The sequence below is a fragment of the Crinia signifera genome, chromosome 19, assembly GCF_055691185.1.
Source record: "Crinia signifera chromosome 19, ASM5569118v1, whole genome shotgun sequence".
Classification (NCBI taxonomy): Eukaryota; Metazoa; Chordata; class Amphibia; order Anura; family Myobatrachidae; genus Crinia; species Crinia signifera.
The window spans coordinates 35,809,596-35,825,591 of NC_139226.1; the positions used below are offsets into that span (position 1 = coordinate 35,809,596).

The 15,996-nt window shown below is 46.6% G+C and overlaps 1 protein-coding gene and 1 long non-coding RNA gene across 2 annotated transcripts in view; both read right to left on the reverse strand.

Annotated features, from left to right (window-relative positions):
* The window catches only part of LOC146041520 (uncharacterized), a 197,909-nt gene that overhangs the window by 162,133 nt on the left and 19,780 nt on the right, over positions 1-15,996 (reverse strand). The window lies entirely within an intron of this gene.
* The window catches only part of LOC146042383 (uncharacterized), a 38,819-nt gene that overhangs the window by 16,078 nt on the left and 6,745 nt on the right, over positions 1-15,996 (reverse strand). The window contains exons 2-4 of the long non-coding RNA XR_014463854.1: positions 14,478-14,590; positions 2,255-2,316; positions 1,918-2,051 (exon numbers count right to left, since the gene is read on the reverse strand). This is a non-coding gene — a long non-coding RNA (uncharacterized LOC146042383). The remainder of the gene's footprint in view (positions 1-1,917; positions 2,052-2,254; positions 2,317-14,477; positions 14,591-15,996) is intronic.

Consider the following 15,996-nt stretch of genomic DNA (forward strand, 5'->3'; position numbering starts at 1 on the left):
TCTTTTGGCTTGCCGCCGGGCTACTTAAACAAACTTACGCACTGATATTATCGCTGCTGATTGCAGGTGGCAGTGATAGAGAACCTTGGTGCATCCACAGTTTACCGATGAATGCTCAGCTGCGAGACCATCGGCATTACTTACACATCTGAATCAGCCCCATGGTGTTCTGGAAGAAGGCTTAATACATGTGTTACATTTATAGTAATCTGACTGCCCACATACAGTGGATGTGACCATTATGTGAGGACAAACATTTTCTATCCAATCAACGAACATCAAAGGGACTTTGGGAGTGTGGGCGGGTCTATGTAACTAGTCATGCAAGGCTCCTCTAGGAACCTTTTGAATGGCCAATATATCTTTATGGGGCCCCTTAGGACCTGCTGGGGCCTAGGCAGGCTCCAAGGTTGCCTTGTGGAAAATCCGCCTCTGGTTCTGCAATGGTCCATTTGAATCAGAGCTGGTATCAGGGACCTAATTTAGATCTGATCGCTGAGCAAATTTTGCTCTAAAAATGGGCAAAACCATGCTGCATTGCAGGTGGAGCAGATGTAACAGGTGCAGAGAGAGTTAGATTTGGGTGGGGTGTGTTCGAACTGATATTTATATTGCAGTGTAAGAATAAAGCAGACAGTATTTACCCTGCACAGAAACAAAATAACTCACCCAATCTAACTCTCTCTGCACATGTTACATCTGCCCCACCTGCAGTGCACATGGTTTTGGCCATTTTGAGAACAAATTTGTCCTGCGATCAGGTCTGAAAAGGACCCCATTTCTTGAACTACTCACTTAAAGCTGGCCATACATCTGCAAGCTATGATTTGAAGATTTTGTAGTTTCTTCCACAATTGCACAATCCCAATCTTACAATCTACGACCATACACTACAGATCACTACAGATATTCATCAGTGATTTGCAGATTTTTTTGATCTTCACATATCTCAAAATGCCCATACGCCACCTAACTGTTATCTCTAGAGCAGTGATTGTCAGCAGTGGAAGAATGGTATGATTTATTGGTCAATCTGCAATGGCGATTGCGATCACTTGTAGATCACAACTGTGAATATACATCAGCAATCGTTTACTCACACTTGCTTACCCTTCCCGGAATGGCCGGGTGGCATCCAAAAATGGGTTCCGCCTCCCCCCCCCCCCTGAAATTTGGAGAAGTAGTCCACATCTTCCTCGGGCCCCTGGGCCTCTTGACCGCCTCCCTACATTGCCCTCCACCACAGAGCTTAATGAATTCACGGCCGTTAGGGGAGGGGTCAAGACTAAAATCACATAATTTTGCATCATTTTAGCCCTGCAGCCTCTTCATAGAGCTGCGAATCGCGGGATGTGGCTGTAATGGGGGCGGTGCTTAATGAAGTCAGCATCTGCCCCGTTCCCCAAAATGCAGATCAGTGTCTCCTCTCCGAACTTCTCCCAGACAGGAGCACTAAAAAGTTGGAAAGTATGAGTTGACTTTAGGACAATCATCACAAAATTGTCAAATTGCCCCGATCCATCACTGGTGCATGGCCAGCTTTACATGACTGTAGCAATGCTGTAGTACCAGTTACAGGTTTTAACTTTTGCACAAAGCAGGAGCATGGAATGTACAAGGTCTTTTACCCCGTAGCATTTGGCATTTCTGCCACTCAGGATGACAAATCCGGAATGCAGTTGGTTGTGAAAGCGGTCCAAGATCCTGGGGCCAATTTAAAGGGTAAAAAAACAGACACCTTTAAAATAAAAAATATATGTACATATATTTTGGGTATATTTAATGAAATTATTATTATGACAGGGCCTATTAAATGGCTGACCGGGCTATACATATATTGCTGAGACGTCACCTAGATAAAAGTGTGATTTTGAGGGCATGTAAAGAAGTTCACAGTGCAAGTCGTAAAATACGTGCCCTTGTATTTCCAATGACTTCAATATTTCCTTTGCGTCACATGTGAAGGAACTTGTTCACCCTGTTACAGAGCTGTCTTCTTTTGATCCATATGGTGAGATGAATGACATCCTGAGGCGTAGAATGAGTTTGTCCTGTACAGAAATGTGAGTTATAAAGATTTTCTGCAGCACTTATTGTTCTCCACTTAATACTCCATAGGGGCATCAGAATGGCATTAAGTTGAGGGGGTCCTAGATATAATTTTTGCACTCTGGAATACCCCCCCCCCCCCCCCCACACACACACACACACGCACACACTCCGACCTGTTGCAGTAGTAATAAAATAATCTTACCAGTATAAAAAAGTCAAGATAATGATGCCCCTCAGGTCAGCTGACAGGATATGGCTCAGGTCCTGGAAATAAATAACAAAATGCGTACTTAAAACATAATTCAGAGTGGGTTGCAGTTTTGTGCAGTTTTCTAGTATACCTTTGCTTTTTTTCACTTTGATCATTTTGTGGTCTATTTAGACACTCGCTGCACTCGCCACGCTTCGGGTTGGCGTCAATAGTGGGGTGGCGTAAACAATGGGGGGGGGGGCATTAAACATACTTTTTAACCATATTTAATGTGAAATGGGCCATATTGGCCCATTTCACATTGTCACCTATGTAAAATCGGGTTAATCGCGTTGATCGCATCGCAGGCCATTATAATGGCCCGCGACCGACGCGATCAACCCGATTTTCACTTTAAAAATAATTTAATATTGTTCCCTATGGGAAAATCGCGTTGATCGCGTCGGTCGCATCGCGGCCCCTTATTAGGGGCCGCGATGGACGCGATCTACCCGATTTTGTCTTTCACCGGCAAATTAGCTGGTGACTGACAGAAAATCGGGTCCATCGCATTGATTGTATGCCTTAAGTGCCTTAAACTTAAGGCATACAATCAACGAGATGGGCGCCGTGCTAGGAAACAAGTGTCACGATCCGAGCTGTCAGACAGACTTTCTTACCGGCTAAGTGCCTCCGCAGGTTCAGCTTGCGGTCCAGACGTCATCCCTGCCGGCGTCCTGTCTGCCGTGCGCCATCACCGCTGCCATCCTCCAGTCCTCTCAGCGCTGCTGAGTCCGCGGCTGCGCGGCGCACCGCTCTCCTGTCTCCCAGTGACAGTCCCCAGTGCACGGCAATCCACCTGTCCGCCGCCATTGCTCCCAGTATTCAGCATGGCGTGCACAAACACACTTTCCCGCCTTAGCAGACATGGGGGCTGCCATGTTCTTCCCAGTCACATGTCTGTACTGTCCAATCCCGTTGGTTCTGATCTCCCTGTCATACCTGCCCGGCCAATCCTGGCCACCCAGTGGGTATAAGTATGCAGGGAGCTCTCAAAACCATTGCTAGTGCTTCAGTTGTCTCCAGTGTATGGTCAGCTGTCCTTGTCTCCGTACAAGTGTATTTCTCTGCTGGTGTTGTCTTCCATGCTGCAGTGTATTCCAGGTTATTCCATCTCCTGTGAAGTCCAGGTTATTCCATCACCTGTGAGCCTGCCTCTTCAGCCCAGCGACCAAGCCTAGCTCCGGGACTCTGGTCCTCCGATGCTCCAGCATCATCCACCATCGATGTTCCCACATCATCATCGTTAGTCCGATATTCCGGATCTCCAGTCCAGCTTCCGTCCGTCATTCCGGACCCACAGTCAAGCTCCAGCTTTCCGTCCGTCACTCCGGACCCACAACTTCCATATCCGATATCCGGATCCGATGTTCCACCATCGATACCATTCATCACATCTGTAAAGTATTGCAATCTGCATGAACTGTCATTACTCCTGCATACTTTACTGCCTGTACCGTTACAACCTTCTGCATAATAAATCTGGTTGTATTTTACCTTTGACTGCTTATTGGCTCTGGGTGCACTGTCGCGCAGTTCATGCGCAAGGGTCCTCTCCAACCTCCCCGGTTCAGGTACCGGTCCAGGTCCCCACCAGAGGTCTCAGTCTTGTCGACTAAGCCCCTGGTGTGACAGTAAGCACTAGCCAAATGGATCCAGCCGCAAACCAAGCATCTCCACCCAGCCCTGTACAGCAACTGGCTGTTCGCTTGGATCAGCAAGAGGTTGCGCAGAGCCAAGTGATTCATTGTCTGCAAGATCTGTCTTCCCGGCTGGATAAGCTACAGACCACTCTCAGTGGCCCTGAGCCTGTCAGAGAACTCCCAAGTCCAGTTCATCCTCCTGTAATGGCTGCTGCACCTCGCCTTCATCTGTCTGTCCCCACCAAGTATGATGGGAACCCCAAGACCTGTCGAGGTTTTCTCAATCAGTGTGAGATTCACTTCGAGCTGCAACCCAGCAACTTCCCTACTGAAAGGGTCAAGATCGCCTACATCATCTCCCTCCTGTGTGGAGCAGCGTTAGAATGGGCGTCTCCCTTATGGGAAAGATCTGATGCCATCCTGTCCAATTACAAGGACTTTGTGTCAACATTCCGGCGTATCTTCGATGAGCCTGGGCGATCAGCATCTGCCTCCACTGAACTCCTCCGTCTCAGACAGGGATCCTGCTCCGTCGGGCAATATCTGGTCCAGTTCCAGATTCTGGCGTCTGAACTCTCCTGGTGTGATGGGTCCTTATAAGCAGCTTTCTGGCATGGCCTATCCGATCGTATTAAGGATGAACTCTCTACCAGAGACTTACCCTCAGGTCTAAGTGACCTTATTTCATTGTGTATCAAAGTAGACCTACGCTTCAGAGAAAGGGCTGTAGAACGTCACAAGAGCGCTCCAGTTAGAGTGCCAACTCCTCCGCCTTCTTTACCTACTGCTCCTGCGGTCCATTCCAAAGAAGAACCAATGGAGATAAACCGTTTCCGTTTGTCTCCAGGAGAACGTCGACGTCGACGGTTGGCACAGCTCTGCCTGTATTGTGCCGATCCTGCACATCAAATTTCTGCATGCCCAAAGCGTCAGGAAAACTCCTCCTCCTAGCCCGTCAAGGAGAGGGTAGGCTAGGAGTAATTAAGTCCTCTCCATCAGCAACTACAAGTTGGTCAGGATTTCAAGACTGTCTCCGCACTTCTTGATTCCGGTGCCGCTGGCAACTTCGTTACTGCAGAACTGGTCCGCAAGTGGGGGTTACCCACTGAAAGTCTTCCTTACTGCTGTGGATGGCAGTAGGATTCCTGATGCGACAGTCTCCCGCAGAACTTTGCCACTTACAGTAAAAGTGGGAGTCCTGCACACTGAACTTTTGTCCTTCCTGGTTTTACCCCGAGCCACTCATGCTCTGGTTCTGGGTTTACCCTGGCTCCGTCTTCACAATCCTCGTCTTGATTGGAAGACATCAGAAATCCTTTCCTGGGATCCTTCCTGCTCCGGTACCTGTCTCCAAAAGGTACTCCCAGCTCGTCATTCTTCAGCCGATGCAGCAGACCTTCCGCCTCTTCCCTACCAAGAGTACTCAGATGTATTCAGCAAGTCTGGCGCTGATGTCCTACCTCCTCACAGACCGTGGGATTGCCCTATCGAACTTATCCCAGGCAAAGAACCACCCAGAGGTAGAACCTATCCTCTCTCTCTTCCAGAGACTCAAGCCATGACCAATTACATCAAGGAAAATCTGGCAAAGGGATTCATCCGTCCTTCGACTTCTCCTGCTGGCGCAGGATTCTTCTTCGTCAAGAAGAAGGATGGAGGCCTACGTCCCTGCATTGATTATCGCGGCCTCAATGACATTACAGTAAAGAACCGATATCCGTTGCCCCTCATCACCGAGCTATTTGACCGTGTCAGCGGTGCAACCATCTTTACGAAACTCGATCTGAGGGGTGCATACAATCTCATCCGCATACGAGAGGGCGACGAGTGGAAGACGGCGTTTAATACCAGAGACGGCCACTATGAGTACCTCGTCATGCCCTTCGGGCTCAGCAATGCCCCAGCCGTGTTCCAGCACTATGTCAATGAGATTTTTCGGGACATTCTGTATCATCATGTAGTTGTATATCTCGATGACATTTTAATCTACGCCAATAACATCACAGAACATCGTTATTGGGTCAAAGAGGTTCTGTCCCGGCTGCGAGCTAATCATCTCTACTGTAAACTGGAGAAGTGTGTCTTCGAGGTGAAGTCTATACCCTTCCTAGGGTACATTGTCTCCGGTTCCGGTCTTCAAATGGATCCAGGAAAACTGCAGGCCATCCAAGATTGGCCAATTCCCTCTTCGCTGAAAGGTATTCAACGTTTCCTGGGTTTTGCCAATTATTACAGAAAATTAATTCGTAATTTCTCGTCTATTGTGGCTCCTATCACTGCCTTAACGAAAAAGGGGTCTAATCCAGCAAAGTGGCCGGCAGAAGCCATCGAAGCCTTCCATCTGTTGAAACAGAGGTTCACTTCCGCTCCTGTTTTAAGACAACCTGATACCACCTTGCCCTTTATTCTCGAGGTTGATGCCTCCTCCGTGGGTGTTGGGGCAGTCCTCTCACAGAAAGCGCCCAATGGTCGTCTTCATCCCTGTGGGTTCTACTCCCGTAAGTTCCTGCCTGCAGAGCGTAACTATGCCATCGGTGACCAAGAGCTCCTCGCCATCAAGTTGGCATTAGAAGAATGGAGATATCTTCTAGAGGGCGCTGTCCATGAGATCACAATTATCACAGACCATAAGAATCTTCTGTATCTCAAGTCTGCTCAATGTTTAAATCCTCGTCAAGCCAGATGGACACTTTTCTTTTCCAGGTTCCGTTTCAAGCTGTCGTTCTGTCCAGGGACACAAAACCGAAAAGCTGATGCCCTTTCCCGCTCATGGGAGCAAGAAAGTGAGTCTAAGTCCACACATCAACATTTCATTATTGATCCAGTGGCCTTCTCCGCAACGAGAGTTTCAAATCTCATGCCCCTACAGGGAAAAGATATGTAAAGCCAGCTCTAAGAAAGAAGTTGCTCTGTTGGGCGCATTCTTCAAAATTCGCTGGCCATGCAGGCATTCAGAAAACTTACGAGTTTATCACCAGGTCCTACTGGTGGCCGTCCCTCAAACAGGATGTACAGGACTTTGTTTCCTCTTGTGCTAAATGCGCTCAGCACAAGACCAGTCGTCAGTCTCCTCCTGGGCAATTAATGCCACTGTCAGTGCCACATCGTCCTTGGACGCATATCTCTATGGACTTTGTAACTGATCTTCCAGAGTCTGACAAATTCACCACCATCTGGGTGATTGTTGACCGGTTCACCAAGATGGCTCACTTCGTTCCCCTCACCGGTCTTCCGTCAGCTTCCAAGCTGTCCCAGCTCTTCATCAAAGAGATATTCAAGCTTCATGGACTGCCTCTTGAAATCATCTCCGATAGAGGAGTCCAATTCGTAGCCAAATTCTGGCGAAGCCTGTGCTCCCTGCTTCAAATCAAGTTAAAGTTTTCCACAGCCTACCACCCTCAAACCAATGGCCAAACGGAGAGGGTGAATCAGGACCTTGAAGCATTTCTCCGCACATATGTCTCTTCTTCCCAAGATGACTGGGCTCAACTCCTTCCATGGGCAGAGTTCTGCCATAATAACCAATATCATTCTTCATCAAATGTCACTCCATTTCTTGCCAACTATGGGTTTCATCCTCGAGTTCCTGACTTCACTCTGCAACCTGTGTCCTCTGTTCCAGCGGTCGACACGACCATCCGGCAATTCGTCAAATCCTGGAAGCTCATTCGTTCTTCACTCCTGAAAGCTTCAAGCAGGTACAAAAAATTTGCCAACAGGAAACGCAGAGCTGTGCCAGCCCTCCGTCCAGGAGATCGTGTCTGGTTGTCAACCAAGAATCTTCGATTGAGAGTGCCATCGATGAAGTTCGCTCCCCGATATATTGGTCCTTTCCCAGTTGAGCGAGTCGTCAATCCAGTAGCTTACAAGCTCAAGTTGCCGCCCTATTTGAAAGTGCCAGCTACATTCCACATTTCGCTTCTCAAGCCGCTGGTTCTGAATCGCTTTCATTCCAAGCTCCCCAAGGCTCCTAAGGTTTGCACCCAGCGTGGAACAGAATATGAGGTCAGTAAGATCTTGGACTCTCGCATCCGATATGGTCGTCTGCAGTACTTGATCGATTGGAAGGGCTACGGCCCCGAAGAGCGATCATGGACCAATGCCATCGATGTCCATGCTCCCAGACTCATCCGGGCGTTCCACTCCAAGTTTCCCCGCAAGCCTAAAAGGTGTCCTGGGGCCACCCTTAAAGGGGGGGGTGCTGTCACGATCCGAGCTGTCAGACAGACTTTCTTACCGGCTAAGTGCCTCCACAGGTTCAGCTTGCGGTCCAGACGTCATCCCTGCCGGCGTCCTGTCTGCCGTGCGCCATCACCGCTGCCATCCTCCAGTCCTCTCAGCGCTGCTGAGTCCGCAGCTGCGCGGCGCACCGCTCTCCTGTCTCCCAGTGACAGTCCCCAGTGCACGGCAATCCACCTGTCCGCCGCCATTGCTCCCAGTATCCAGCATGGCGTGCACAAACACACTTTCCCGCCATAGCAGACATGGGGGCTGCCATGTTCTTCCCAGTCACATGTCTGTACTGTCCAATCCCGTTGGTTCTGATCTCCCTGTCATACCTGCCCGGCCAATCCTGGCCACCCAGTGGGTATAAGTATGCAGGGAGCTCTCAGAACCATTGCTAGTGCTTCATTTGTCTCCAGTGTATGGTCAGCTGTCCTTGTCTCCGTACAAGTGTATTTCTCTGCTGGTGTTGTCTTCCATGCTGCAGTGTATTCCAGGTTATTCCATCTCCTGTGAAGTCCAGGTTATTCCATCACCTGTGAGCCTGCCTCTTCAGCCCAGCGACCAAGCTTAGCTCCGGGACTCTGGTCCTCCGATGCTCCAGCATCATCCACCATCGATGTTCCCACATCATCATCGTTAGTCCGATATTCCGGATCTCCAGTCCAGCTTCCGTCCGTCATTCCGGACCCACAGTCAAGCTCCAGCTTTCTGTCCGTCACTCCGGACCCACAACTTCCATATCCGATATCCGGATCCGATGTTCCACCATCGATACCATTCATCACATCTGTAAAGTATTGCAATCTGCATGAACTGTCATTACTCCTGCATACTTTACTGCCTGTACCGTTACAACCTTCTGCATAATAAATCTGGTTGTATTTTACCTTTGACTGCTTTTTGGCTCTGGGTGCACTGTCGCGCAGTTCATGCGCAAGGGTCCTCTCCAACCTCCCCGGTTCAGGTACCGGTCCAAGTCCCCACCAGAGGTCTCAGTCTTGTCGACTAAGCCCCCTGGTGTGACAACAAGTACCACGTGGTGAAACGCGTTCTGTAGCCGCTGACCTAGCTGCAGCAGCTCCCCGAACATCGGGACGCTGACAGCTATACTCTGTTCCAGTTACCCGTCAACCTGTCAGGTATCCTCCTTCCCTTGCTGTGATTCCCTGGTGTGCGTAGGACACGCTGGCAGCGCATCTCTGGTCCTGCTCTACAGTGGTATCAGGACAGACCTAACACTGCATACAGCGTCTGTCCACGCACACCGCTTCTAACCTTTCTGCTACAGTGTGCCGGCCTCATTCTCAGTACCTCCCGTCCGCTCGTGGAAGACGGGTTGTATGTGACTGATCCCTGCGAATTAACACTGTCTCTTTCTTTTATTATTCTCCCTTCTTTGTTCTGTCTCTCTCCCCTTTATCTCCTTCAGCTTTGTGCCAATCAAGTGTTTTACTCATTAATATCGTGCCATTTCTTGGGGGCTGCGTCTCTTACTTTCTTACTCTCTGAAACATTTATTGAGTGTACAGTCATATTCCCTGTCACCCGCTGCAGCTCCCAATTATTAGCACATAATATGTATCACTTGGTCGAAATTGTACAATTATTATGCTTATTGATTGTTTGACCTCCATCTTATAGACATTTGTGGTCGTTGTTTGTCTGCCACTAAACTGACTACACACATTAGTGTGTCGACATATTTATTATACCTGGCTTTATAGATGTTACCTAAAACGTCCATCACTGTCTTGTAGAATTTCTCTTAAAAAAGTGTACTACAAGGGATTAGTCTTGACTATTTTGTCTCACCAGTATATTTGTCTACACATTCAAGAACACACAGTGATGTTGACATATTAGCATACTTATGTAAACAGGACATTTGGTTGACGAGTGGTTAAACAACGCAGTTGAAGTATCTACATATATTCAAAATTGTGCCTGGCTCCCCACATACTCCCTTTTTTTCTCTTCCTTTCTCTCTCCCTTTTTTTTCTCTCTCTTTCTCTTTCTCTCTCTCTTTTTCTCTTTCTCCCCCTTTTTTTCTTCTTTTTCTTTTTCTCCTTTTTTTTCCTTTGTTTCTCCTTTTTTTCTTTTATTTTCCATGAAGGAGAGACTTTCTGGTGGCGCATCTCCTCCCTGCAATACGCATGCATCAGGGCGGACCTAACACCACTCACTTTAGTGTCCTCCTATCATTTGCTCCTTCTCCATCAGTGCATCAACCTCTTCTCTCACCCTCTGTCCGCTCCTATTTGTGAAGACAGTGGGCAGCAGAAAGAGTTGAATCTAATCCACTGTACTTTAACTTTTTCCACTTCATAAGGATACCTGACATTTTTTATGCTAGCATTTATGCCTGTGTATTAATACCATCCTTTACCACCAACGGGTATTATTTGTGACTAAGTATCTGTACCTGGTTAATTCATATATATTTTTTCGTAAAATTACTTTTTGACAATACGAAACATATCAGCAATACAGACTTCTCACAGACGCTGGACACACTATCAGCTGGGCCCATTGTGGACCCTATTTAATCATTGTTAACAACACATGATTACTTAATAACACCACTTATTGGCCACCCTATTGATATTAACTCATGGCATTTGCCTTTATGTTGATATAAATACGTTATTAATCTTGAGTGGCCCACCCCTGTTTTGTTTTTCCATTTTTTGTTTTTTCATCAAAAACTTAAAAAATTCTTAAAAAATTATTCTCACGCATTTAATTCTCTATGGCAAATTATGCATTATATGTAAACATAGAGCTAGCATTATTTTAAAAAAATAATTGGAAATAAAAGTTAAGTTTTACTTCACTCATTCAACACCATCATCATTTATTCAAAAGTGTGCCTCCAAAAAGGAATTCTTTCTGTGAACGGTGGCCCTCTACTTGTGGACCACTGTTTCCCTGTGTTTAAGTGACAACAAGTACCCAAAGCTCCTCCAGTATTATTTTGCAATTTATGTTACTAAATTTGAAACCAATCTTGTTTCCCATTACAAGTAAGGGAAATGTGATCTACTTACTGGGGGCCAAATGTATTAAGCCTTAACCCCTTCCCGACATTTGACGTACATTTACGTCATGGCCGGGATGTACTTCCCGACACATGGCATAAATGTACGTCATGCCTTTGAATTGTCACCGCGTCTACAGACGCGGTGACAGAGGGACGATGTCTGCTGTCCCTGACAGCAGACATCCTCCCTCATTGCCCAGGGGGGGCAGCGATGCCCCCCGTCATGGGCGATCGCTGCGATTGGCTGTTCAAACGTGAACAGCCAAAAGCAGCGTTAAACTGTGTGATGTGTAAAATTTAGACTCTGCTGCCCCCTAGTGTCCAAAAAAATTAAAGGAGGTTGAAATAATGATGTAATAACAAAGTTTAGATATGGTTTATGTTAGTTATTAACTATTTTGAGTGGTATGATTATTTGTCTCACAAGCAGAAAATTTTACATTTTGCAAATAGCAAAATGTTCCATTTTTTTACGACATTTTGGTATTTTTCACAAAAAAAAAAAAACTGTATCGACCAAAATTTACCACTAATTTAAAGTACAATGTGTCACGGGAAAATAATCTCAAAATCACTGGGATAAGTAAAAGCAAAAAAAGTTATCCCCACTTAAGTGATACATGTCAGATTTGAAAAAAAGGCCTCTGTCAGGAAGGCAAAAACAGGCTGCGTCGGGAAGGGGTTAATAGGCAATAAAGTGGAGAGCAACAAACAGAGTGATAAAGTACCAACCAATAGCTCATAACTGTCATTTGTCAAGCACAGCCTGTAACATGCCAGTTAGTAGCTGATTGGCTGGTACTTTGTTTGATGTCTTTGAACGAAGCTGCTGTTGGAAAATATGAAATTGGGGCAGGAGGCATCTTGTGTAAATAGACACCTCCTATCAGATAATGGGATCCGCTACTGTGTCTGAAGATGCAGCATCAGATTATCTGTATGACCGTCCATCATCTTAGTAACCGACAGATTGTGGGGGAACTGCCTCAGAAGACCCTTGAGCAGCCTGCTTGCAAAATTAAGCCAAAACAGACACATTTTGTACATCAGTCTCTGTTGCCTCCTGTCAATCATGCTGCAGTTTAGGGGGCACTTAATGCAACATTTTAGGACTCATGCGTAGTACTATAACCATCAGAGATGTATGTATTTAGTTTATATACTGAATTAGGCCTGGTGTTCCAACTCTCCCAGTGTGAAAATGGAGGTAAAATGTACACAGCGCCATCAGATGGCAGTGAGAACCATATAGGTCAGGATGTGATTAGAGCTGATTTTAGCAGCCGGACTACAGTATGTTGGACATTCATCCCTTGTCGTGCTCCCGCAGCCATCACCCAACGGGGGAGATGGCTGCCGGGCCCTATTCAATGCTGTCTTTCCCGACAGCATTGAACAGGGTTTCTCCGCAGAACGAGCCCGACATCACAAGCTGTCGGGCTCGTTCTGCCGAGAAAAGCCAGAAATAGGCGAGCTCCCAGCCGGAGCTCGTCTATTTCCGTCCTCAGCTCGCGGCCACGCCCCCTTCTCGCCGCTCGGCAGCCGGGACATTGAATCCCGACTGCCGAGCTCCAGGCGAGCAAAACGAGACCGGGACAGGGGCACGGCAGATGCAGCCTGCCTATATCCTGTATGTATATGCAAAAATGTTATGCTACAGTGTTTTCTAGCCAAACACTGGACCTTATTCTGTTTGCGGCGGCCAAACGTACGTATGTTTCATATCAGCGTACGTTCCCCGTACGCGGTCGGTGAGCGAAAGTCCACCCACAAAACAGCCGCATACGGACGGACACAAACACAGACAAAGGGGAGTGGCGTACACTTGAGCGTACGCCAACGTACACGGACGGATCACCGCTTAGACTCCAACAACTGGCGTACAACAGAGCGTACGCCACAGTTTACGGACGTCTCTCGTCTGTCTTCCCACCGACTTCTTGCGGCTATCTGAGCGTACGCCACCGTGCACGGACGGGTCTCTATTGTTTTCAATGGAAAACTCAGCGTATGTCACCGCTTGTGAGAGGGAGCGTACGTCCGTGCACGCTGGCATACCCTTCACATATATGGCCCTCATAATCTACATAATAATATGTATTTGTATCATAAATACAAAACATATGTTGGTTTTAGAGTGAAAACGTTGACACATGTCGACTTGTGTAGATTGAGTGTGCTGCTGTGTAAAGTATATGAAAACACGTAGTGATTGTGTAAAAATGTTTTACAAATACCTACCTTAGCATATATAAGCTGGTCTTAAAATGATTCTTACCTTAAATTAAACCAACCTTTACATGTAGAGAAGTGTATAGAGATATGCTTCCAATGTGTTTGAGTGCTGTGTGTGGCTTGCAGGTAGTGAAAAATGGTTTTGACTTAATAGGCTGCTGCATTGCTTATTACATTCAGGTGTATGTGTTTGAGTAGTAATCAGCGTTAATTAGCAGACCCAGGCATCCGCTCTCATGCAGTATCTGTAGGGGTGGTCTGAGGTGGCAGTTGGCGGCCGCCTGTTTTGTGTCCGAAATGAACGGTGCTTTCGCCGATCAAGCGGTAGTAGCACCGTACATTTTTTGTGCACACCCCCGTGTACGCCCATGTTTATGCCCAGTTTCCCTCATTATTTCGGCCGCTCCCCTCAACACGCCCCTATGCCGCCCACAATGACCGTACTCTTGCGGACAGGTTTTTTCGCACGGAAAGACCCGTCAGTCAGCGGTGTGGAGTCGTCGCACCTGCGCATTGCGGAAGGTACGCATGCACAGATAAAAAAAAAAAACCCGGAACGTACGCTTACGGCCCAGCTGCCCGAACCAGAATAAACCCCACTATTACATAAAGTATCTGTATATCAAATGACGTTACAGTCTGGATGGAAAACGCTGTAGCATAACATTTTTAATGCAGATACAGTCTTTATTCCACACAGAATATAGGCATGCTGCATATTATTGTATGTGGCTGTATATGCATACCAAATAATGGCTGGAAAACACTGTAGCATAACATTTTCAATACAGTAATAGTTAATATTACCTACAGAAAATAGGCATGCTGGATATCATTTTAATCAGTATAGCAATAGGAATAAGATGCATTTTACCCAGAAAAAAAGTAAAAAAAAATCCATGTCAGCCATAGTATGCTGGACATGCTACAGTATTTCGGGGGCAGCACCTGGCACCATTCTTCAAAACAGGGGTGAGTTGCCCAAAGTTTTAAAAGGCATGACAAATCCAATCATCAGATGCAGACTTACTGGACTCGGGAGTCTGGATCCAACTGCCAGCTTGAGTAAGTTTCACCACAGTCACCTCCTTGTGGCTGTGCAGATCCTTACAGTCCTGAATTGGGCCAAAATCTGTTCCGTTTCTAGCAAAAAAAAAAAAAAGCGACTTGTCAGCAGGACAAACAAGTAAGGTAGGATTCTTTGCTCTACAGCCTTTGGGCATAAAACTGGCCAGGACGCTGCTCTATACTAGTAAGCAATAAAGTTATTTCTCCTAAGGGCAGGTGCAGCAAAAGGACCCTCAAATATGATTTAATCCAATCATTTTTATTGACACGACAAATGACAAACACCCCATACATAAAAAGAGGCATCTATAGTTTAAATATAAAACCGCAAAACAGTCGAGAGCAAATATAAAACATATGGTCATATATAGATGAGAAGGGTATATACAGTACTGTATATATCGCAAGCCAAGCAAACCTATGTACAGTGGGCTGGTGTCGAGGACACCAGCCTGCTGTACTCCATCTAAGTGGAGGGAGTCGGTTATTCGAGCCAACTTGGGCCGCTCCTGGACATTACATCTGGTCCTCCCTCCCCCAGTTCCACTGGGGACACTACCACAGCTCCATTCAGACCTGTGAGACTATCCAGGTCGTCATATCTCCCTGGCTAGTTGGAGACTTTGGGACCATAAACCCGCTCATCTTCCATCCGGACCCTGGTCCAATTCGGTTATCAACACCCAACAAAAAGGTAGAGGTAGAGGATACCAGCCCGCTGTATTCCATCTAGCGGAGGGAGTCGGTTATTTCGGGCCAACTTGGGCCGCTCCTGAACACTACATCTGGTCCTCCCTCCCTTTAGCCCAAGTGGAGATACCATCTCAGCTCCATTTGGACTTGCGGGACTATCCAGGTTACCTGATCTCCTTGGTTGGTTGGTGAGATACGAACAATTTACCCATGTTTTTATAAATAATCATGTATTCTGGCTACATGTTAATTCCTATTTTAGAATAATAAATATTTTTTGTACTAGATCTAACCAATCTTCATTCATTTTTTTAATAATATTTTAATTACTTTAACCCATTTAGCGCTGCTCAAACACCCCCCACTTTCTTTTTGTCTATAAGTACAGGACCAACTATCCTGTCATAGAGCAGCAGCTGAGAAACACAACTCATATCAGGCGCACCTGACCCATAGTCACCTAGAGTGGTTTGGCTCACCCTTTTATCTTCCATTGTTACAGAATATATACCTAGTTGCCAAAAAATAGAAAAAGTTAATTACCGTATATACTCGAGTATAAGTAGACCCGAATATAAGCCCAGGCACCTAATTTTACAACAATAAAACTGGGAAAACATATTGACTCAAGTGGGACCCTCACTCGAGTATAAGCCGAGGGGGGCTTTTTCAACATAAAAAAAGTTCTGAAAAAGTAGGCTTATACTATATATGGTAATCCCTAAAATATCTACCCCCAAAACTCCCACCCTGTATAACCTACAGGGCCGGCGCACATTATACATACA